The following is a 23,704-nucleotide window of genomic DNA, read 5'->3' as shown; positions in this document are numbered from 1 at the left end:
AGCTCGGAGGGGCTCGGGAGCGGCTCCGCGGAGGGGGCTGCGGGGCGGGAGCGCGAATCCAACAGCGCAGGCCCCGGAGCACAGGGCGCCGGGACACAGCCCAGGATCCGGCCTCCCCCGGGACAGGCAGAGGCCGGGAGGGCCCGAGGACAGCGAGGACGCTCCTGCCCCGAGCTGAGCAGATCAGCGGCCCCGCCCCGGAGCCTCCAGGCCCTGCAGACGGAGAACCGAGAGCCCCGAGCCCCGTAGTTCCTGCGGAGGCTGAATCCAGGCTTCCAGAGTTGCCATAGCAACTGCGGCTGATCCTCCTGGGGCCCCACGGGGTAAACAACCCCCGCTGAGCCCTGCAGCAGGCAGGGGCAGAGCAGCTCCCCCAAGTGCTAACACCTGAAAATCAGCGCAACAGGCCCCTCCCCCAGAAGACCAGCTGGACGGACCAGTGATACTCCCCCGTGTTCCAATACAACTTGTTTTTGGCCACTCTGCACTGAGCAAAATGACTAGAAGGAAAACCTCACCTCAAAAGAAAGAATCAGAAACAGCCCTCTCTCCCACAGAGTTACAAAATCTGGATTACACTTCAATGTCAGAAAGCCAATTCAGAAGCACTATTCTACAGCTACTGGTGGCTCTAGAAAAAAGCATTAAGGACTCACGAGACTTCATGACTGCAGAATTTAGATCCAATCAGGCAGAAATTAAAAATTAATTGAATGAGATGCAATCCAAACTAGAAGTCCTAACGACGAGGGTTAACGAGGTGGAAGAACGAGTGAGTGACATAGAAGACAAGTTAATGGCAAAGAGGGAAACTGAGGAAAAAAGAGATAAACAATTAAAGAACCATGAAGACAGATTAAGGGAAATGAACGACACTCTAAGGAAGAAAAACCTACGTTTAATTGGGGTTCCCGAGGGCGCCGAAAGGGACAGAGGGCCAGAATATGTATTTGAACAAATCCTAGCTGAAAACTTTCCCAATCTGGGAAGGGAAACAGGCATTCAGATCCAGGAAATAGAGAGATCCCCCCCTAAAATCAATAAAAACCGTTCAACACCTCGACATCTAATAGTGAAGCTTGCAAATTCCAAAGATAAAGAGAAGATCCTTAAAGCAGCAAGAGACAAGAAGTCCCTGACTTTCATGGGGAGGAATATTAGGGTAACAGCAGACCTCTCCACAGAGACCTGGCAGGCCAGAAAGGGCTGGCAGGATATATTCAGGGTCCTAAATGAGAAGAACATGCAACCAAGAATACTTTATCCAGCAAGACTCTCATTCAAAATGGAAGGAGAGATAAAGAGCTTCCAAGACAGGCAGGAACTGAAAGAATATATGACCTCCAAACCAGCTCTGCAAGAAATTTTAAGGGGGACTCTTAAAACTCCCCTTTAAGAAGAAGTTCAAGTAACTCTGAACGTGAATGGGCTTAATGACCCCATCAAAAGGCGCAGGGTTTCAGACTGGATAAAAAAACAGGACCCATCTATTTGCTGTCTACAAGAGACTCATTTTAGACAGAAAGACACCTACAACCTGAAAATAAAAGGTTGGAGAACCATTTACCATTCAAATGGTTCTCAAAATATATCCTAAAAACTATAGAACACTTCTGAAAGAAATTGAGGAAGACACAAAGAGATGGAAAAATATTCCATGCTCATGGATTGGCAGCATTAATATTGTGAAAATGTCAATGTTACCAGGCAATTTACACGTATAATGCAATCCCTATCAAAATACCATGGACTTTCTTCAGAGACTTAGAACAAGTTATTTTAAGATTTGTGTGGAATCAGAAAAGACCCCGAACAGCCAGGGGAATTTTAAAAAAGAAAACCATATCTGGGGGCATCACAATGCCAGATTTCAGGTTGTACTACGAAGCTGTGTTCATCAAGACAGTGTGGTACTGGCACAAAAACAGACATATAGATCAATGGAACAGAACAGAGAACCCAGAAGTGGACCCTGAACTTTATGGTCAACTAATATACGATAAAGGAGGAAAGACGATCCACTGAGAAAGACAGTCTCTTCAATAAATGGTGCTGGGAAAATTGGACATCCACATGCAGAAGAATGAAACTGGACCACTCTCTTGCACCATACACAAAGATAAACTCAAAATAGATGAAAGATCTAAATGTGAGACAAGATTCCATCAAAATCCCAGAGGAGAACTCAGGCAACACCCTTTTTGAACTTGGCCACAGTAACCGGAGAAGGACAAACAGTGTATGTTCTCATTCATTTGGGGAATATGAATAATAGTGAAAGGGAATATAAGGGAAGGGAGAAGAAATGTGTGAGAAATATCAGAAAGGGAGACAAAACATAAAGACTTCTAACTCTGGGAAATGAACTAGGGGTGGTGGAGGGGGAGGAGGGTGGGGGTGGGGGTGAATGGGTGACGGGCACTGAGGGGGACACTTGACGGGATGAGCACTGGGTGTTATTCTGTATGTTGGTAAATTGAACACCAATAAAAATTAATTTATATAAAAAAAAAATAAAACCTAATGGAATTCACCCTGCTGGTCAATTCGAAATTACTTGGGGTTGGTGATCATTTTCTTCCTTCCATTTTCTGCCTTTTGAAATAAGAATATCTATAACTGTTCTATGCGTGTCCCACCATTGTATTTTGGAAATACATAACTTGTTTTCTAGTTTCACAAGTCTACAGATGGGGAGGGATTTTGCTCCAAGATGAATCATAGACAGTCTCACACATACCTGATTTAAATCATGAGAATTGAGACATTTGATCTGATGATATTTTGATGAGATCTTGGAATTGATTTGATGCTATAATTAATTAAAACATTTGGGAATGTTGGGATGTGGTAAATGTAGTTTGCATGTGTCATGGATGTGGATCTTTTGGACCAGAGGTAAGACTGTGGTAGACTAAAATAACTGCAGTAAAAGATATCAGACACTAATCCCCAGAACTTGCAAATGTTGCCTTATTTGGAGAAAGGGTCTTTGCACATATGATTAAGGATTTGGGGATATGCGGAGGTTATCCTGAATTATCTGGGTTGGCAGTCACAAGAGTCCTTTTAAGAGAGAAAGAGTGATATTATAGAGACAAACGAGACAAACAGAAGAGTTGACAATGTGGCCATAGAGGCAGAGACTGAAGTGATGTGGCCCAAGCCAAGGAATGTTTGCAGCCACCAGAAACTGGAAGAACTTTGAATATATTCTGTCTTTAGCCTTTGGAGGATGTGCGACCCTTGCCAAAACCTTGACTTTATCCCAATGATACTGATTTCAGACTTCTGACTACCAGAATTGTAAAAGAAAAAAAATCTCTGGTATTTTAAGCTGCCCAAGAAACCAAATACACATTCACATGTTTCTCTCATCCTCTTGCATTCTGTCACTGTGCTTCTTTTAATGGCAATATCAGAAGGCAGAAGCAGAATATGAAAAGGCCAGGGATTTTATAAGTTCCATTTGTATATGGTTTGTTAACAGCCCATTTTGGGTACAAGAAAGTCACATGACTAGCTGGCCTAAAGTCCAGAGAAGGCACTGTAAGCTTGCACAGCAAAGGATGTGGATGTGGGGGAAATTAAGTGTCAGTAACACTTTGCCAATCTACCATCTGCTTATTTTCTCTTAATTTAATTATTATCTTTGATTCTATCTCTGACTAAATCCCACTCATTTTCAGGTGTTGTCCTTTTTTAAATTTTTTAAAAATTTTCTTTATTTATTTGAGAGAAAGAGTGTACAAATGTGCCTGCATACAGGGCGAGGGGGCAGAGGGAGAGACTCTTCAAGCAGACTCCCTGCTGAGCCTGGGAGCCCAAGGTGGGGCTCTATTTCGTGACCCATAAGATCATGATCTGAGCTGAAAACAAGAGTTGGATGCTTAACCAACTGAGCCACCCCTGGGCCCCAGGTGTTGCCCTTTTTTTAATGCTTAGGTGATGTTTTATTATTGTGGTATAATTGTATTTTCATTATTACAACTATCTCAAAATTTTGATTTAACAGGTGCTCACTAGACTGTAATCTGAGTGACAGCAAGCATGCTATTCTAGCCATTTTTATATCTTTAGTAACTAACACAGAACCTTAGACTTAGTACATGTTCAAAATATGCTAGTTGTATTAATTATTCAAATTATACACAGTTACAATAGACATTCTGCCAATGTACTAAAAAAGTATTACTTTTTTATTTCAAGGGATTTTAAATGAATTTATGTACTTTTATTTTCATGTCATATATTATAAGTAGTATCAAAATAAAAATTGATTATTTTAACTACAATTTTAAAAGTTTTGGGAGGGTGGCACTGTTTACTATATGATTATATTCAAACTTGCTGGACAGAAATTAATAAAATTAATTTTTTCTTTACTATTTATGTTTTCTATCATTCTCCTAGTTTTCCAAGAAGTTTTAGAAAATGGGTGAAAACACTATGAAGTTATTTTTGCCCATATATACCTATTTAAATGTTATTTATTATTGAAGGAATATGTTCAATTTCCAGATGCTCCTGTTTATAGATAATTAATATGTTTTAAAAGGTTTGGTTTTATTTCAACTGTTTTAATAACTGGAATAGGGAGAAAAGAATATCATTCTCCTTTTTTTTCCTTTGGTTTTATGCAAAGTGAATAGAAATATTTTAAAAGTGACCTTAACTTTAACCAGAAACACATAGGGGAAAAAATTGTATTCTAGAAAATGTAATTAAAGTTCCAAGCACAGACACACACACACACACACACACAGAGTCACCTTCCTATTTATTTTATATTATTTCTTGTTGATGTTACCTTTTATCCTTTTCCTGATACTGATATTCATAATGTTCTTTTTAAAATTGCAATGATAATATATGCATCCATTCCAGCAATTTCACTTTCTTTCTTTACATTTATTTGTTTCAAATTTGATAAATATTTATGAAAAAGAAAAAGAAAAGTAGTAGTTAATATTGGCTAGGAAAATATTTTAGACACATTCCCCATCAGGTTCCCCCAAACAGCTGTGACACTATACCTTCATCCAAAACCCCTTGTCAAGATCTGGGCCTTTGCAGAGCTCAGGGTGCCAGCTCTGCTGGCCTTTGCCAAAATGTGGGGAAGTTGCCTAATGCTGATTCAGATCCAGTTGGAATTGTGTTTAAAAACTCCAAATTCAGTACATTTTTTATTTTAAGAAAAAACCCCATATGCCTGTAGTCTTTTTCTTCATATTACTTTTGAGATGATATGAACTCTATACAGTAAGAATCAGAAAATGAGTGTCCTTACTGAAATCATGTTTGCCATTTTTTAGCTTATAGACCACAAAAATTCTCATAATCTCTGGAAAATTGGACCTCATCCATTCAGACATAATTATTTATCAAACTTTTTCTGGCAAAATACTATAGTACATAGTAGCTTAATTTGCACACATGCAAGCAATTCAAACATTCTGAGTTATTGAACACCTACTTATTAACTGAGTGGTAATCACTAAATTCAGTTATACTGGTCAAGGTAGTGGTCTATATAGATGTAGTTTCTATGGGAGCAGAGGCAAATGTTAGAACAAAGTTTAATAAATTAGATCACATAGTATAATAGATATTTTGCTTTCCTAAATAAATTTGAAGAGATCACAATAAACTGAAACAAAAACAAAAACAAAAAAGAAATGCTGTGGATGCCTAAAAAAAAAAGTTTCTCGTCTTGAGGTAATTAAAAAAAATCTTATTTACAATCATTAATACAGAAATGTCATAATAGTTTTCTCGGGGAAAATGAACAAACTATAAAAATATGACAGACATTAATCACAAAAAGTGTATTATATCTGTAGCCTGATCTTATCGCATAGAAAAAAAATAAAATAGACATTAATCGAAATGATACTTCAAAAGTTGAAAAAGCTAACCATGATGAAAATAGAAATTAAAAATACAAATTTGATTCTCTCGTAAGCATAAAATGTGTCAGTATTGAAAAACACAAAATATTATACTACTCACATTTTGCCATGTTAGCTACTAGTGTGCTGTTATGAAAAAAGAAAGAAATTATTACAGAAGATAATGCATCCCTTCCTTTGCCCTCAGTGGACATTTGCTTTTTGACTTTTCTCTATTTTGAAGTTTTCACATTCCTTTTCAGGCTGACACTGCAGGATCCATTTTTAAAAATATTTCTGTTTATGAAAATTGTGTATAACAGTAATTATCTCAGGACTAATGTAAATAAAGCATTAGCATATTTTGTGGTTAAGAGTAAATGTTTAAAAACTGGTTAATTGTTGTTTATTATTTTGAAATTTATTATTATTGAATTTCACTACAATGAATGTTTACTTTTACTAGTTAAATCAGGTGCAGTGAGTTATTAACGTTTGATAAGTGTGTACACATCACCAGTGCAAAATCTAATGTAGGTCGCTTTAACTGTGTCCAAATTCAAAGATAAAGTGAGAACTTGGAAGATTTTCTCATGCTATCTTAAAATTTTAAATTTCATGAATACATTTGTTAGCACATGTGCCCTTTAGTTTTCCTTTTACTGGTGTTTTACAATAATTAGTGGCAATGATTTGCAATCACAAAAATTATACATTAGGTAGATATTAGGGATAACAATTTTTGAGTCAGTATTTTTAATGATTAGGTCTAGGTTTTTATATAACCTCTTTAGGAATTCAGTTGAGAGAATTAATATTGATTTGGGGAATAATCATGGGACCATAAATTGACCATTTTTCTTGGCCTATATTAAAAGAACAAAAATCCTGTATCTTCAATAAAGACATCAATGTAGATACCTATGCATTATGAGTACATGAGGTGTATAAAACATGCACATGCTCATGTAAATTTGTTTGCAAATAAAAGCTATTTCTGTTCTATATCTCCTATTACATATGTTAAATTATTTAATAATAGAAATAGTGAGCATACAAAATCTTGTAGCATCTCCTTTAAAAGTACAAAGGAAAATTTAAGGATAAGTAACTTACTTTTAACACATGTTTTGGCAACACTTGAGATAAAAGGAAAATTATAATTATAAATAAAATAAATCCCTAAGCTGGTATTTTATGATGCTAGGATTTTTTTTTCTATCAATGTTCCAAAACGACAGGTCCTTCTACAACAACATGTAAAGTACATTGATGGAGTCAGGAAACATTCCTTGCTTACCACACTGCAAGTCTCCCTCAGTTGTCTCCAAGATCTCAACAGTTTCTGCCAATATTAAATGGGAACTAAATTTACCACACATCAAACAGTTTAGTAAATTTAGGGTCAGCTAGGGGCCTATGAAATTATTAGTTTGTAACCTAGTGACATGCTCAAAATTAAATGCTAAGGAGAAAATTGCATAAGATAAACAAATAATAGGCAGAATAGGAGAAACATATAGAGAATTATAAAATAATTTTATGATCTTATGCCTCCACACTTTTTAAACTCTCTGTAGTCCTAAAGGAGAGATTCTTCCAATCCTTACTTTAATTCTCCCTCAGCTTGAAATGCAGAGCTGAATTATGATGTGCAATGGCATTTATCTGTGAATATTCTAAATCAGAAGGTAGAGAAAAGAAGAGAAAATTGGTAATCCCATCAACTTTGGGAAGAAATGAAAAATTGTTTAAAAGCAGCTGGCAAGAGAAAACTCAAGTCACCTTCTGAGAAAGAAAGTTAACTGTCATGAGTATTTGATGTGTGACTGAAATAGGGAGAGGAGGCAGAAACAAAACTGGAGGGATTTTTCTACTCAATAGAACATCTGCTGTCAGCCTAACAAATCAAAGTATTTGGGGAAATGGGATGGATTAGTAGTCATTCAAATGAATTAATACCAAATAGAAAATCACCAAAAGATTGACTGCTGGCCAATCTAGACAGATATTGACAAAAAGAGGGTTATTTGTTTATTTGAGTTCTTTTAGGTGGTAGAAAAGGGCAGTTTTATTAGTTACGAAGTGTGTTGGAGCCATTCTTACAGCATAATCACTAAGAACACACAAAAATATAGACAATAGAACTCCATTTACAAGAAATTATACACTATTTGCATATTGATTTATGCAGCAATCATAACTGCTTTAAAATAGAGTATCTTAAATACAGAAATATCTATGTAATGTTTCTAGAAAAAAGATCCTTACGTGGCTTAACATTGTACCATGATGAAAGTCTCTCCCTTCTAAATAACAATTATATAAGTACATATTCTGATTTAGTTTTTGAAATTGGGAAAATTTTTAAATGTGTAATTAATGGTCACATGAACTAATAAAAATATTTAATACATATTACAGTGCTCACACTTATAGTTTTCATAATGCCCATATGTTTTAGGGTGCATAGCAACTTATTTTTAAAGGCAACTCCTACCAGGTTAAATCACAATATTTACTTTTTAGTATCAGCTAGCCTAACAGATATTATCCAGTTAGAGGCACAAATGAGCAAGCCACATATTTTTAAAATCATATAACTGTTAGTTGAGCAGCTAACTCTTGGTTTTAGCTCAGGTCATGCTCTTACAGTCGTGGGATTGAGCCCTACATCCAGTACTGTACTCAGTGCAAAGTCTGCTTCAGATTCTCTCTCCCTCACCCTCCAGCTCATGCTCTTTCTCTATCTCTCAAATAAATAAACAAAATAAAAATTTGTATCACTGATGATAGCTAATCCATATGAAATGGCTTCACTGTAATGTACAAAAGTGGCATGCAAATATTTAATATTAAAGTCTCTTTTTGATAATTGGGGTGGTTACTTAGTTCCTGTATCATTATAGTAAAAAGCAGTATTTCTTGTTTTCTCTTCTCCTAGGCATAAGGGATGATTATACTTCTACCCTTTGTGGTTTAGTGTAGTTATATGGCTTACTTTTGCCAATGAAAAATAAACCAATGAAAAGTAAATCAATTCTTGGAAGAAATACATAAGAATTAATAGGATATTCTCCAGTCTTTCTTTTTTTTTGTCATCCTAATTGTGGAAATAGAGAATTCTGTATTCTGAATTCTCCCTTACTATGGATTGTTTAGATGTCACATAGAAAAGAATTGTCCTAGAAGGACACTCCATTCACAGCTGATATGGTGAGTAGAATGTGAATATTAATTATTAAACTGCAGAGGTTTGGAGGTGATTGGCAACTTAGTATAATCTAGTGTATCTTGATTCATAGAATTTTCTTTTCTTTAATGCCTACAACTGGATAATATGAATCTTAGCCCACTCCACTAACTTCACACATTTAAAGTTATCCTATTTCCAGGGAGAAGAAGTATAAAGGACACTGGTTTAAAATCTGTCAGAAACGTCTAACCGCATTGAGTATTTTGGTGAATATCAATAGGCTAAATGCTCAGTTATTTATTCACAATAATGATAAGATCAGTCCTTGTTCTCCAGGAGCCTCAGTTCTACAGACAAAGCATATAAAACTACAAATGAATTGGTTCAATACAATGCAGTCACTGTTTAATGGAAATACATGCAGAAAGAGTGAAAATACACAGAAAGACATCATATCCCTGCCTGAGGGTGTTACAGAAACCTTTAAAGAGAATAAATTTGGTGGTGGAACACAGAGTCTGAGTATATTCAGGGCAAAGGAAATAGGCAAAGTCTTGACAGTGAATGTATGAGCTCAGGAAAAGTTTGTGGTTAAATATTGCTAAATACAATACAGAGGAGTTATCAAGACAGCTAAGATTGGACAGTTGGACCAGACCATAACAAAATGAATCATATAGTCCATGTGAAGGGCTCTATATGTTCATAAATAAGAAACTCTGAAAGAACAAGAAGTTATAATTGCAATGATCAGGTTGCATTTTAGAAACAACACAAGAAAAACGATTGATAAGTTTAGAATAAAGTGAAATAAAAGACAAGGAGAACATTATAAAGCCAATAGAAAATAGAAATTATAGAAAAGGAAAGCAAGGGAGATGTAGAAAGAGGAATGAACAGAACAATATTCTTTTTTTTAATTTTTTTAAATTTTTATTTATTTATGATAGTCACACAGAATGAGAGAGAGAGAGGCAGAGACATAGGCAGAGGGCGAAGCAGGCTCCATGCACCGGGAGCCCGACATGGGATTCGATTCCGGGTTTCCAGGATCGCGCCCTGGGCCAAAGACAGGCGCTAACCCGCTGCTCCACCCAGGGATCCCCAGAACAATATTCTTAATGGAAAAAAAAATCCGGGTGACAAGAATTGGACAATGGGGACCTGAAAGGATATAAAGTGTCTTTGACTTTCAGGTTTGTAAGAAAACATATAGAAGCACTGACTGAGATGGGAGGTTTGAGAAGAAAAATTGGTTTGAGGAATGGAAAGGAGACAGTGATGAGTTCATTTTGGGACACTCTGAAATTGTATTCGTGTCTCATTTGGGTGAAGATGTCTAGCAAGAGCTCAAAATAAAGTTTAAATCTCTGATTCATAAAGTGTGAATCAAATTAGTCAAAGAAAATATATGGATTGAGATGGGAAAAAAAAGTGAGTATGAAGTAGAAGGTGATAAAGGAGACAGCTTGAAATAAATCTTTCTGAAATTTCTCTGTTTGAATCCTTGGCTTGTTTCCTTAGTTTCCCTGAGACGAATGCCTACCTTATGATTCATTAGAGCCTAAACTTGGTGGAATTAAGGACTTCACTTAATTTATATTTTACTGTCTACAGACATTATAACAATGTTTATTATTAGGAATCACAATAAATTGTAGGTCAGAAATCAACCTTTGATGAAATTATCTAAATATGTAAGCACTAGGAGAATTATGTGTGGTGTCAGAAATTGTTAGCATAAGAATTTAACTTAAAGAGCTACTGTCTACTTGGTTCTCCAGCTATGGAATCAATAGCAATGAGTCTTAGCCATGTGATCATCATTATGCGTAAAGTAAGTATATCCAGATTTATCAAGTAGAAGTGGCTGACCACTGTTCTGCATTGTTTTGATATACTCTTTCATCATCTTTGCAATGTTAGGACAATCTGAAAGAATTACCTTTCGGATATTCTTGTTGGAAAGGATTTTCTGACCTATAGCAGTTTGGCTTACCACCACGTTTGGCTTCATGAACAAGAGAGATAATTTGCTTGGTTTCCTCAGTGATGATGAAAGTTTTAAAGGTCAGTGACCCTATTCACGCTTCTGAACCTTTATAGCATCTGTGACATCTCAGTCAGCAGAGTGCCCAAGAAGTCCTGTGTGCAATAAATCATATATATTCAGTGAGATACAAGTTTATTCACATTGTCAAATACAAATGAACATATCATATGTTTGATTGTACCTGAGCTCTTTGTACTCATGTCCTCATAAATATTTATCTGTCCTTAAGTTTTACCATTAACTTTATCCTTTGAAATTCCATTTTCACTTTAATGACATTGCAATACAGATTATCTGACTTCTGTGATGCTAATTGCCATTCTAGAATAATTACCCAGTCTTTCTCTGCTTGCCTTCCATGGCCTTGGCCATATAGACATATGGATATTAAATTTTGGTTTAGGATTTTCACTTAGGATAATGCCAGGTGTTGTCTATATACCTATAAATCAGGGTTCAGCCTCAAAATTCTGTTTGGAAGCATACTCTTCTATCATACCTCTAAAGCCTTGACCCTATTCTCAAATGAGACCTCTAGATATGTACACATTCTGGTTTTAGTCCATCTGCCAACTGCCATAAAACACTATGCTTTACATTCAAGCAGATCTGGCATATGGTTTTCTAATACTTATTAATTCAAGAGGCTTGTTCCAAGTGAAGAAATAAGCATTTTGTGAAAGATCAAAAATCTGAAGAAAACTAGGCAAGTAATTTGGTTTATATGTCTTTGTTTCAGAATGAACTTATTGAGAGATCTATTTACTCTAGCTATTTATTAATGGCACCACAGATCCAATGATGTTACACTGGCAAGAGTTTGTTTTGTAGACTAGGAAGTCTGTATTATAGAGGTTACCAGAAGATTAAAGTGACTTTTGTGATCTAAAAAAAGGGCAACTAAATATGTGACTGGCATAATTTAGGATGATGTGGGATGACATTCATTTATAAATATTCTGAATCATAGCATGCTTACTATTTCTAACCCAAACTCTAAAACATACATAGCTAATTTGGATTCATTTTTATTGGTTCCCTCCATTTTGGCTTTAAGCCCTTTTAATTTATTCTTGATATTTATGTTTAAGCAGTTTGTCATTTGCATGATTTAATCAGACTTTAAATTCCACTAGAAAATGTCATAGTTTAGGCTTTATCTCATAGGACCAGATTTTTTTTTTTTTTTTTTTTTTTTTTTTAGGAATTAGTCTAAACTAAATCTGTACTTATTCTTTCTTCCATGATTATTTTCATAATATTATAAATCATGGAGTGTACAATGTTTATTGAATACCAATATGTTAGTATATTCATAAGTTTCCTGCCTATTCAATAAACCCCAATGAAAACTGTACTTTTCCAAAGTTGACAGTAGTGTTAACCCATAATAAGTAAAATAATAAAAAAAAAAGTAGAAAACACTTTTGACTATGCCAACCATGTTCTTTGCAATTTCCTAATTCAAAGTAGTGTATTGATACAATCACAGAAATAAAGTGGTGAGATGGAAGGATCTTGAAATTGGCATGGGGATTTGAGTTCTGGGATAAACTCAATGAGCCCGAGTTGAGCACAAGACTTAATCTAATATAATAAGCTCTTTATCTTTAAAGATCTGTCAAATAATTTGTTGTATGTTTTCTCTCTTGTTATGGGCTGAATTGCACTTCCTCAAAATTCATGTCAAGGCCCTAATCCTCAGTACCTCACAAGTGACAGCCTTTGGAGACAGAGTTGAAAGAGGTATCTAAGAACATTCATCAGAATGGTCACTAATCCAATATACCTGGGGTCTTTATAAAACAAGATTAGGAAACAGAGAGAGAGAGAGACACACACACAAGACACATGTATGCACAGAAACAAGTATGTTAACACACAGCAAGATGGCAGCATTTGTAAGAAAGAGAGGCCTCAGAAGAAATTAAACCTGCTGACACCTTGATCTTGTAGCTCCACCCTCCAGAACTGTGAGAAAAATAAATGTCTCTGTTTAAAGCACGCAGTTCATGGAACTTTGTTATTTCAATTTTAGGAAACTCTCCTGTCCTCCAGAAATATATATTTGATTATTTCCTTTGAACTATACGTATTAATTGTATCTGGGAGTAGAAGATGACATGAAGAAGAATCATTTTGGTGGGAATTCATATTCATGTGAATATGAATGACTTACAAAAAGAGAAAGTAAAGTCATTTTATTTGATCTACAGTTAACATAACATGGCAGCACCTATGTCTCCCTAATCTTGAACTCTGGTCCTGTAGAAAATAGAGACTATTGAACTATAAGTCCTCTTCTCTTTTGGAAGATAGGAAAATATTTAGGGAATTCTTCTTAAATTAGAATAGAACTGTAATGTATAATGTGTAATCATTTGGCACTGTGATTCTAAATAATCATAAGACATATTACCTCTATAGTGATTCTTTTATTATTGACAATTACCTCTATTGTGAGGTATGACCACATTATTTTCTCTGATATGTTTATATCAAAACATACCAAAAAATGTATAATATTCTTTTAGAATTATTTGCCTTTAATTTATTAACAAACATTTTATACAAATAGACAATGCCAAAATATAATTTAAAACACATTGACTCTATCAGTCAGCATTACTCAAGAAGATAGAAGCTTAATTATTTTTAAGTGAATGGGTTTAGTGATATGGAATTGGTTAAATTCCTAAAATTTTCAGTGCTAGGGCAGCCCAGGTGGCTCAGCGAATTAGCGCCGCAGTGATCCTGGAGACCCGGGATCGAGTCCCACATCGGGCTTCCTGCTTGGAGTCTGCTTCTCCCTCTGCCTGTGTCTCTGCCTCTGTGTGTGTGTGTCTCTCATGAATAAATAAATAAAATCTTAAATTTTTTTTTTCAGTGCTAGAGGCTAACAATAGTAGGGAACACCGATGGAACCAAGATAGATATAGGAAGCATCTACTCTTTCCAATACTAAGTGAAACTTAGGGGACTATCAGAACCTAAAACACAAATATTGCATGATATCACTTATAGGTGGAATTAATTTTTTTTAAAGTCAAATTCATAGAAACAAAGTAGAAAAGTGGTTGCCAGGGGCTAGGATTTGGACAAATAGGGAGAAGTTGGAAAAAGTATACAAACTTAACAGCAATTAGGTAAATAAGATCTGAAGATTTAATAAGATATGGTGACAAAAATGTGTATATTTAGGTATTATGTAAGATTTGTTGGCTAGTAGTTTTATACAGATTTCTGCATAATTAAAATTTAAAAGATATAGATGAAGGTACCCCTTTTCCAGGCACAAAACTGGAAACTGACAGTTTGGTTTTGCCTACCTAGATTTACATAATAAGTTTTAACTTATAAAAATAAGAGAAAATACAGGTGGAAAAGCAAAAAATAATGAAAAAGAAAAACTTTTCAAACAGATAACTATCATTAACTTTTTTTGTTCTCTCTCAGACTTCTACTTCTTATGCAAAAGAGAGAAATGTGTTCTTCCAAATGCAATCTTACTGTGCATATGTCCTTCTAACCTGAATTTTAAACTTAAAAATATGCCATGCTTACCAAAAAGACAACATACACACTCACACACACATACACACACTTTAGGTTATTTTCAGTTTTCTTTCTTTCAACTGTTATAGAATACTGGAAGTTCCATTAGGCAATAAATAAAATGATGAGTTAAACATCCACATCCTTAGACATGTAGACAGCACCTCACTGTTCTGTGCTAGCTTTAGAAGACCAAGTGTTACCTGGGCTTGCATTTCAGCATAGGGCTTTGCTATGGAAATTTAAGGGAATTTCTTTCACTTATTCTTTGGGTTTATAATTAAAAACACAATTGGAAAGACTTTTCTTAATGAATATTAAAGTGTGGTGTGTCTTCCATGTAGATAGTCCTGGTATTCTTAAGGATTATATTTGGAAGGACAACTGATTGATCAATTTATATTTATGTCTATATATTATATGTAACGTGATTAATTGCTATCTTTCTCCTAATTGGTTGTGACTAAACATATATATTTGGAAGATTATTCAAATTTAATATTGTAAAACTAACTAGAGAGTATGAGCATTGCATCCTTGGCTTTGGATTCATGAGTACACAATTAGCACAAGTCTTAAGAATCTCAGTTGTAGCTGTTTTGTTTTTTGTTTTTTTTCTTTTTTAGAGAGAGAGTTTGCAAGCAAGAGGAGGAGGAGTAAAAGGAGAGGGAGAGAGAGAATCTCAAATAGACTCCTCACTGATCATGGAGCCCCTTGTGGGGATAGATCTCACGACTCTGAAGTCCATGAGTCACATGCTTAACTGACTGAGCCACTCAGGTGCCCCAAGATTTTCCCAAACATTTTAAATACTGCTACTGCAGTAGTTAAGCAGTTTGTAACATCCTACCCACTCCCCAAAATATAACTCCAGGAAACATCTTCCCAATCTAGGGCTGAATGAACAAAGCATTTTTATTATGATCTGTATATCTGTAGATCTCTTTCGGTTTTTTGTACTTGAACTTCATTGAGCTTCCTGGATTTGCAGGTTATATTTTTTTAGTAAATATTTGAAGTTTTCAAGCCTTATATCTTTGAATAATTTTTCTGGTCCTTCCTCTCTCCTTCTGGTACTCTTGCTATGTGTATGTTGGCATACTTAAAAGTTTCTCACATTTCTCTGTGACTCTCTTAATTGTTCTTTAGCTTTTTCCCTTTGTTCTTTAAATTGGATGAGTTTCCTCAATTTCTCTTCAAGGTCTCTCCTTTCTTCTGTCATTTCAAATCTACAGCTGAGCCAAATTAGTGACTTTTTATTTCAGCTATTATTCCTTTCAACTCCAGAGTTTCCATTTGTTACTTTATTACAATTTCGATCACCTTATTGATATTCTTTATTTGATGTGATATAGTCAACATACCTTCCTGTACTTCTTTAATCATAGTTTCCTTTAGTTCTGTGAAAATGTTTCACAGAAATTCACACCTCAAAAGTTTTTGTTAAAAACTGTACATTTTCAATAATACAGTGTAGCAACCCTGGGTATTATTCTCTCTTTTTCATCTCTGGGACTTCTTATTGTTATCTTTTTTTATTTGTTTTTTGACTGGCTGGATTATTTTCATATTTCCCATCACCCCCTTACATACATTTTTAACTAATTTTGCTCCCCAGGGACATAGCTCCTGGGGCACTCTCACAGTGTCCTGAATCTTGAGGTACCAGTAAATTGGGTAGTGCTTTTGCTGATTGCACCAGCTATTGAATTCCAATAATTCCCTGCTGATTTCTCTATCATTGTTAGTAGCCCCTTAGATCATGAATTGTTCTCCATACTAATCCAATTTTGTCTTCTTTGAAGGAATAGTTTTTTTTAAGGTCAGTGTTTGTTTGACATTTGCTCAGCCCCAACAAGGACTTCTCCCATCTGCTTTATGCTCAGGTTCTCTCCTGAAAACTAGTTGGTCTACATTTTTTCCTGTCTTTTGAATGCCCTCCCAAATGAGTTTCAAAACACATATATTGTCTTTAAAAGTATGCTTAGTCTTGAACTTCTCTGTGGTTTGTTGTAAATGAAGTTAGTTTTCAAAGGAAGAGATTAGGAGCTGTTTTATGATCTACTTCTTCCCCCAGGCAAAATTTCCAATTCAGAGCTCTGGAGTTCACAGTGGGGACAATTGCAAACTTTGCTCAGATGCCCCAGATCTGGAAAGTGATTGTTTCATCAGTGGGTTTGGGCAACAGGGTTTTCTCAAGATTTCTTCTCCTGTAGTGAAACAACCACCTCATAAGCTAGCAAGAGCTGTCGGAGCCCTAGTATACCAGCACACTGTGACAAGGTGGGGCCTACCATTCCATGAAGGGAATTGGCAGAAGGATGTTCCAACCATTCAACCACTCGTGGGATTTTCTCTTGGCTGCAGGAAGAATGTATCACTGACATCCTCCTCCTCCTTAGAAAACCCTTGGTTGGGAGCTGAGAAAAGAGGGAAAACTGATTCTTGGCTACAGAGGTCAGGAGTGGATTAACCAGCCCAGCTTCACTACACTGGAATGGTGGAGAGAGGAAGTGGTCTTGGTTCAAATACTACATACTCTCATTTTCATACAAAGTTTTTGGAGATTTTCTTAAATAGATAAAAAATAACTATTTAAGAAAAATATATTAAAGCATCCTTCGTTTAAATTTTCATCAGTTGTACACTGGAACAGGTCAGCAGAATTTCTCACACTATTCTGTCACAGGTCACTCTCCTTAATATGTTTTACTTTTTATTTTCTGACTGATTTCAGTTGTGACTTTATTCATTGGTTTTTAAAAATGTACTTGCTTTAAAGATCTAATAGATAAAATGACTACCCACTACTATGAGATATGTCTCAGCATGGCATTTTTAATGCAATATTTTTATAGAAATCTTATTGATCACATAATAGTTATAAGAATGTCAAATATAATGATGTATACAATCTTACTTTAAAAACTACACTTTCTTAGTTAAATTTTATTTACTGTAAGACTTTAAAATATATTTTCTTAACAATATTTACTTAAATACATAGTTGTATATGAAAACATACATTTACATGTGTGGTTATATATCACCTATATCATATCAATCATGTATATCATTATGTCACAAAAGAAAGCTTAATTACATAAGACAATAATAATTTTTTTCAACAAAATCTCAGCTAATTATGAATTTTAGATCATAATCTCCTGGAACATTATTTTGTTATTCTTGACTGATCTAATATTATTAAAATAGAAACTCAATTTAATTTTTTTGATTTTCCTAAGATTAGAAAAATGTATGCTTATTATTCAAAAGTCAGTAGAATAAATCCATACTTTCTAAAAGATGACTTTGTTCCCATATGGAAAAATTAATAATAAAATTATTTTAAAAATTAAGCTAACAAGTATATATTATATGAATATATTAGGGAAATTGATTTTAGCATGTTTAAAACCAAAAAGAGGGTTATTTTTCACTGAATTAAGATGATAGGGATATCCATATATACTTTTTGTTTGTTTCAAGTTTTTATTTAAATTCGAATTAGTTAACATGTAGTGTAATATTAGTTTCAGGAGCAGAATTTAGAGATTCATTATTTATACACTATAACCAGTGCTCATCATCCATTTAGCCCATCCCCCACTCTCCTCCCCTCTATGAACCATCAGTTTGTTCTCCATAGTTAAGAGTCTCTTAGGGCTTACTTCCCTATCTTTCTTTTTTCCTTCCCTTATGTTCATCTGCTTAATTTCTTAAAGTCCACATATGAATGATATCATGATATTTGTCTTTGACTTATTTTGTATAGTGCAACACACTATCTCTACCCATGTTGCAAATGTAAAGATTTCATTATTTTGATGGCTGAATAATATTCAGGTGTGTGTGTGTGTGTGCGTGTGTACCACCTCTTTTTTTTTACTTATTCATCAGTGGATGGACATTTGTGCTCTTTCCATAATTTGGCTGTAGTTGATAATGCTACTATAAACTTCTAATTTCAAGATATTCTATTTTAAAAAAGCTTACTAAGTATTTTCAAAATTTATAATATATATAAAGTAGTCATTAGAAAGTTATTAGGAAAAAGAAATCTCTAAAAGTTTATCAATGAAAAAATACCACATATATTTTGCAACCCTTCCAAAAAAAATTGTATTTATCTTCTGACTTTTCTAAAGGTCCATCTATAATCAATTTAATTTTGTCATTATGAGTATTTTTTTTCAATGTCCAGCAGAAGAAATTTCTGAAAAGATCTATAGAAGGCATTTGATTTTCTACATTTACTTTGCAAAATGTCTTTTACAGTGTGAATTAAAAGTCAATATCTTTACATATTATTTTTTACACTATGCGCTCTCTAAGATTTTTTTTAACAAGTGTATGGACATACATTAAAATCAAACAAAAAAGAATAACAGAAGCAGCAACAACAAATGTTTATTTCCAGGCAGGTACAGAAACACATTTGTTTTATCATCTCTACACTTAAAAGCATCCCATACAGTGTAATACAATATTTTTCTAAGAAGTATATTTGTGGAAGACTTCTTCCAGAGTGCAATATCTTAATCTCAACACATTTACTAAAATAACAGCATAATATTATAAAGAAATGAACTTTTCAGTGTAATGATAATAAAATTTTATTAAAAAGCATATGTATTGGATCCCTGGGTGGCTCAGCAGTTTGGTGCCTGCCTTTGGCTCAGGGTGTGATCCTGGAGTCCCAGGACCAAGTCTCACCTCGGGCTTCCTGCATGGAGGCTGCTTCTCCTCTGTCTGTGTCTCTGCCTTTTTCTCTCTATCTGTGTCTCTCATGAATAAATAAAATCTTAAAAACAAAAACATGTGTATCAAACTCATTCTACAAGGCCAGCATTACCTTAATTACAAAACTAGGCAAAAACCCCACTAAAGAGAATTGCAGGCAATATTCCTGATGAACATGGATGCAAAAATTCTCAACAAGATTCCAGCAAATTGAATCCAACACTACATCAAAAGAATTATTCACCACTATCAAGTGGGACTTATTCCTGGGCTGTCAGGATGGTTCAATATTCACAAATCAATCAATATGATACACCACATTAATAAAAGAAAAGATAGGAACAATATGATTCTGTCAATAGATGAAGAAAAGGCATTTGACAAAATACAGCATCCATTCTTAATACAACCCCTGAATGAAGTAAGGATAGAAGGAACATATCTCAACATCATAAAGGTCATATATGAAAGACACACAGCTAATATCATCATCCTCCATGGGGAAAAACTGAGAGCTTTTCCCCTAAGATCGGGAACATGAAAGGGATGTCCACTCTCACCAATATTGTTCAATGGATATAGTACTGGAAGTCCTAGCCCCAGAAACTAGATAACAGAAATAAATAAAAGACATCCAAATGGGCATGGAAGAAGTCAACTTTCAGTATTCACACATGACATGACACTCTATAGAAAACCCGAAAGACTCCACTAAAAATTGCTATAACTTGTACACAAATTCAGCAAAGTTGCAGGATATAAAATCATTGTACAGAAATCTGTTGCATTTCTATACACCAATAATGAAGCAGCAGAAAAAGAAATTAAGGAATCGATCCCATTTATAATTGCACCAAAATCCATAAGATACCTAGGAATAAACCTAACCAAAGTGGCAAAAGATCTGTCTGTACTTTGAAAACTATAGAACACTGATGAAAGAAATTGAAGAGGACACAAAGAAATGGACAGAAATTCAATGCCAATGGATTGAAAGAACAAATATTTTCAAATGTCTGTACTACCCAAAGCAACCTACACATTTAATGCAATCTCTATCAACATACCACCAACATTTTTCAAAGAGCTAGAAAAACAATCCTAAAATTTGTATGGAACCACAAAAGACTCAAATAGCCAAAGCAATCTTAAAAAAGAAAACCAAAGCCAGAGGCATCACATTTCTGGACTTCAAACTATATTACAAAACCAGTCATCAAGACAGTATGGATCAATATCAAGACACATGGATCAATGGAGCAGAAGAGAATACCCAGGAATGTACCCACAACTATATGGTCAACTAATCTTGAATAAAGCAGGAAAGAAAATCCAGTGGAAAAAAACAGTCTCTTCAATAAATGGTGTTGGGAAAAACTGGACAACAGCATGCAGAAGAATGAAACTGGACCATTTTCTTACACTATACACAGAAAGAAATTCAAAATGGATGAAATACCTAAATGTGAGATAGGAAACCATCAAAATCCTAAAGAACACATGCAGCAACCTCTTTAACATCATCTATAGTGACTTCTTACTAGACATTGCTGGAGGCAGGGGAAACAAAAGTTAAAAGGAACTATTGGGACTGCATTGTGATAAAAACCTTCTGCACTGTGAAGAAAACAATCAACAAAACTATGGAATGGGAGAAGATATTTGCAAATGACATCTGATAAAGAGTTAGTAGCCAAAATCTATAAAGAACTTACCAAACTGACCACCCAAAAACCAAATAATCCATTTAAGAAATGGCAGAAGATATGAACAGACATTTTTCCAAGAAGACACAGATGGCTAACAGACACATGAAAAGATACTCAACATTATTCATCATCAGAGAAATGCAATTAAAACTACAACGAGGTAGGTATCACCTCAAACCTGTCAGAATGACTAACATTAACACAGAAAACGATAGATGTCAGTGATGATAGGGATAAAGGGGAAATCTCTTGCTCTGTTGGTGGGATGTAAACCAGTGCAGCTACTGTTGAAACAGCATGGATGTTACTCAAAAAGTTGAAACCAGAACTACTCTATGACCCAGCAATTGCACTACTAGGTATTTACCAAAATCAGTATACAAAGTACTGATTTGAAAGTGCACATACACCCTAATGTTTATAGCAGCAACGCCCACAATGGCCAAATTATGGAAAGAGTCAAAATGTCCATTGACCAATGAATAAAGAAAGGAGAGGTGGTATACATATAGGTACACACATACAATGGAATATTATTCAGCCACCAAAATAATGAAATTTTTTCCATTTACAACAACATGAATGGAGCTAGAGTGTACTACATTAAGCAAAATAAGTCAGAGAAAGACAAATATGATTTCATTCATGTATGGACTTTAAGAAATTAAACAGAAGAATATAAGAGAAGGAAAGGGAAAGAGAAGAAAACAAGTCATAGGAGATTCTTACCCATAGAGAACAAACTGATGTTTGTTTGATGGAGGGAGGTGGATTAAATGGATGGCAGGTATTAAGGAGGGAACTTGTGATGAGCAATGGGTGTTGTAAGTTATGAATCACTCCTGAAACCAATATAACACTATATGTTAACTAACTAGAATTTAAATAAAAAAAAGAAAAAGAAAAAAAATAAAATAAAAATGGAACAATTTTTAAAAAGCATATGCATCACCATATTAACTGATGAACTGGAAAAAAGTAAATGTTCTTTTAAAATATATTTTATTTATTTGAGAAAGAGAGAGCATGAGTGTAGTGTGGGGAGAGGGAGAAGGAGAAACAGGGAGTCTCATGGGGGACTTGAACCCAGGACCCTGGAATCACAACCTGAGCTAAAGGCAGATACTTAACTGACTGAGACACCCGGGATCCCTAAAATGAATGTTCTATAGAAATTTGTTTAATATCTATTTCACGGATATTTGTAACCCATGAATAAAAAAAAAATAACCCATCTTTATTATCATATGGATATCAAATTTGATCCACTAATTTAAAGTAATTTTAAAATAACACAATAAATATCCTGGGTTGGTAACCTAGAATGTCAATAATATTATCTTTCTGTAGTTTTGGAAGAAGCATCCAAAAATGCTGTGGTATCAGAATCAGTTTCTGAGATTAGCGGATAGAAAAAATAATACAGGTAAATAAGCCTCATAAGCAAAAACACAGATTTTTGGTTTGTTTGGGGTATGGAACTACACATGTGGGAAAGAAGGAATAGAAATTCCAAGTACAGAAACTGTATTTCAATTTACATCTCTTGTTTTTTTCTTCTCCTATTCTATCTAGCATCTAATAGAAATGTAGTTCATAACCAGATTTCTGACTAACCAATGCAAAACAATTGTCCACTTACCATCCAAAGATAAATGTAAGAGGAGAGAGAAAGTAGAAAAAATGAGAAAAAAAGAATAAAAAAAGAAAAAAGGGGAAAGGAAATAAGGGAGAGAGACAGAAAAAAATATTAAAAAATGGATGATGATCCATTAATTGCACTAATAGAAATTTAGCCAAAGAACACAAAAATACTAATTCAAAGGGATAAATGCACCCCAGTGTCTATAGCAGCATTACCTACAATAGCCTAATTATGTAAATAGCCCAAGTTTCCATCAACTGATGAATGGATAAAGAGGTGGTACACACACACACACACACACACACACACACACACATACACACACAATGGGATATTTCCCAGACAAAAAAGAATGAGGGCAGCGCGGGTGGCTCAGCAATTTAGCGCTGCCTTCAGCCCAGGGCCTGATCCTGGGATCAAGTCCCACATCAGGACTCTTTCTGTGTCTCTCATGAATAAATAAATAAAATCTTAAAAAAAAAAAAAGAATGAAATCTTGCATTTGCAACAACATGGATGGACCTAGATAGTATAATGCTAAGTAAAATAAGTCAGTCAGAGAAAGACAAATACCATCTGATTTCACTCATATGCGGACTTTAAGAAACAAAACAAATGAGCAAAGGGAAACCAAAAAGAGAGGCAAACCAAGAAATAAACTCTTAATTATTAACTGAGGGTTACCAGAGGAGAAATGAGTGGGTAGATGGGTTAAGTAGGTGATGGGGATTAAGGAGGGCACTTGTGCTGAGCACTGGGTATTGTATGGAAGTGTTGAATCACTATATTGTATACCTGAAATTAATATTACACTCTATGTTAACTAATTGGAATTTAAATAAAAACTTTTTTTAAAATGGATGATTCTTTCTTTCTTTCTTTCTTTCTTTCTTTCTTTCTTTTCTTCTT

The sequence above is a fragment of the Nyctereutes procyonoides genome, unplaced genomic scaffold (genome assembly GCF_905146905.1).
Source record: "Nyctereutes procyonoides isolate TBG_1078 unplaced genomic scaffold, NYPRO_anot_genome, whole genome shotgun sequence".
Lineage (NCBI taxonomy): Eukaryota > Metazoa > Chordata > Mammalia > Carnivora > Canidae > Nyctereutes > Nyctereutes procyonoides.
Note: the sequence above shows the minus strand (reverse complement) of the source record.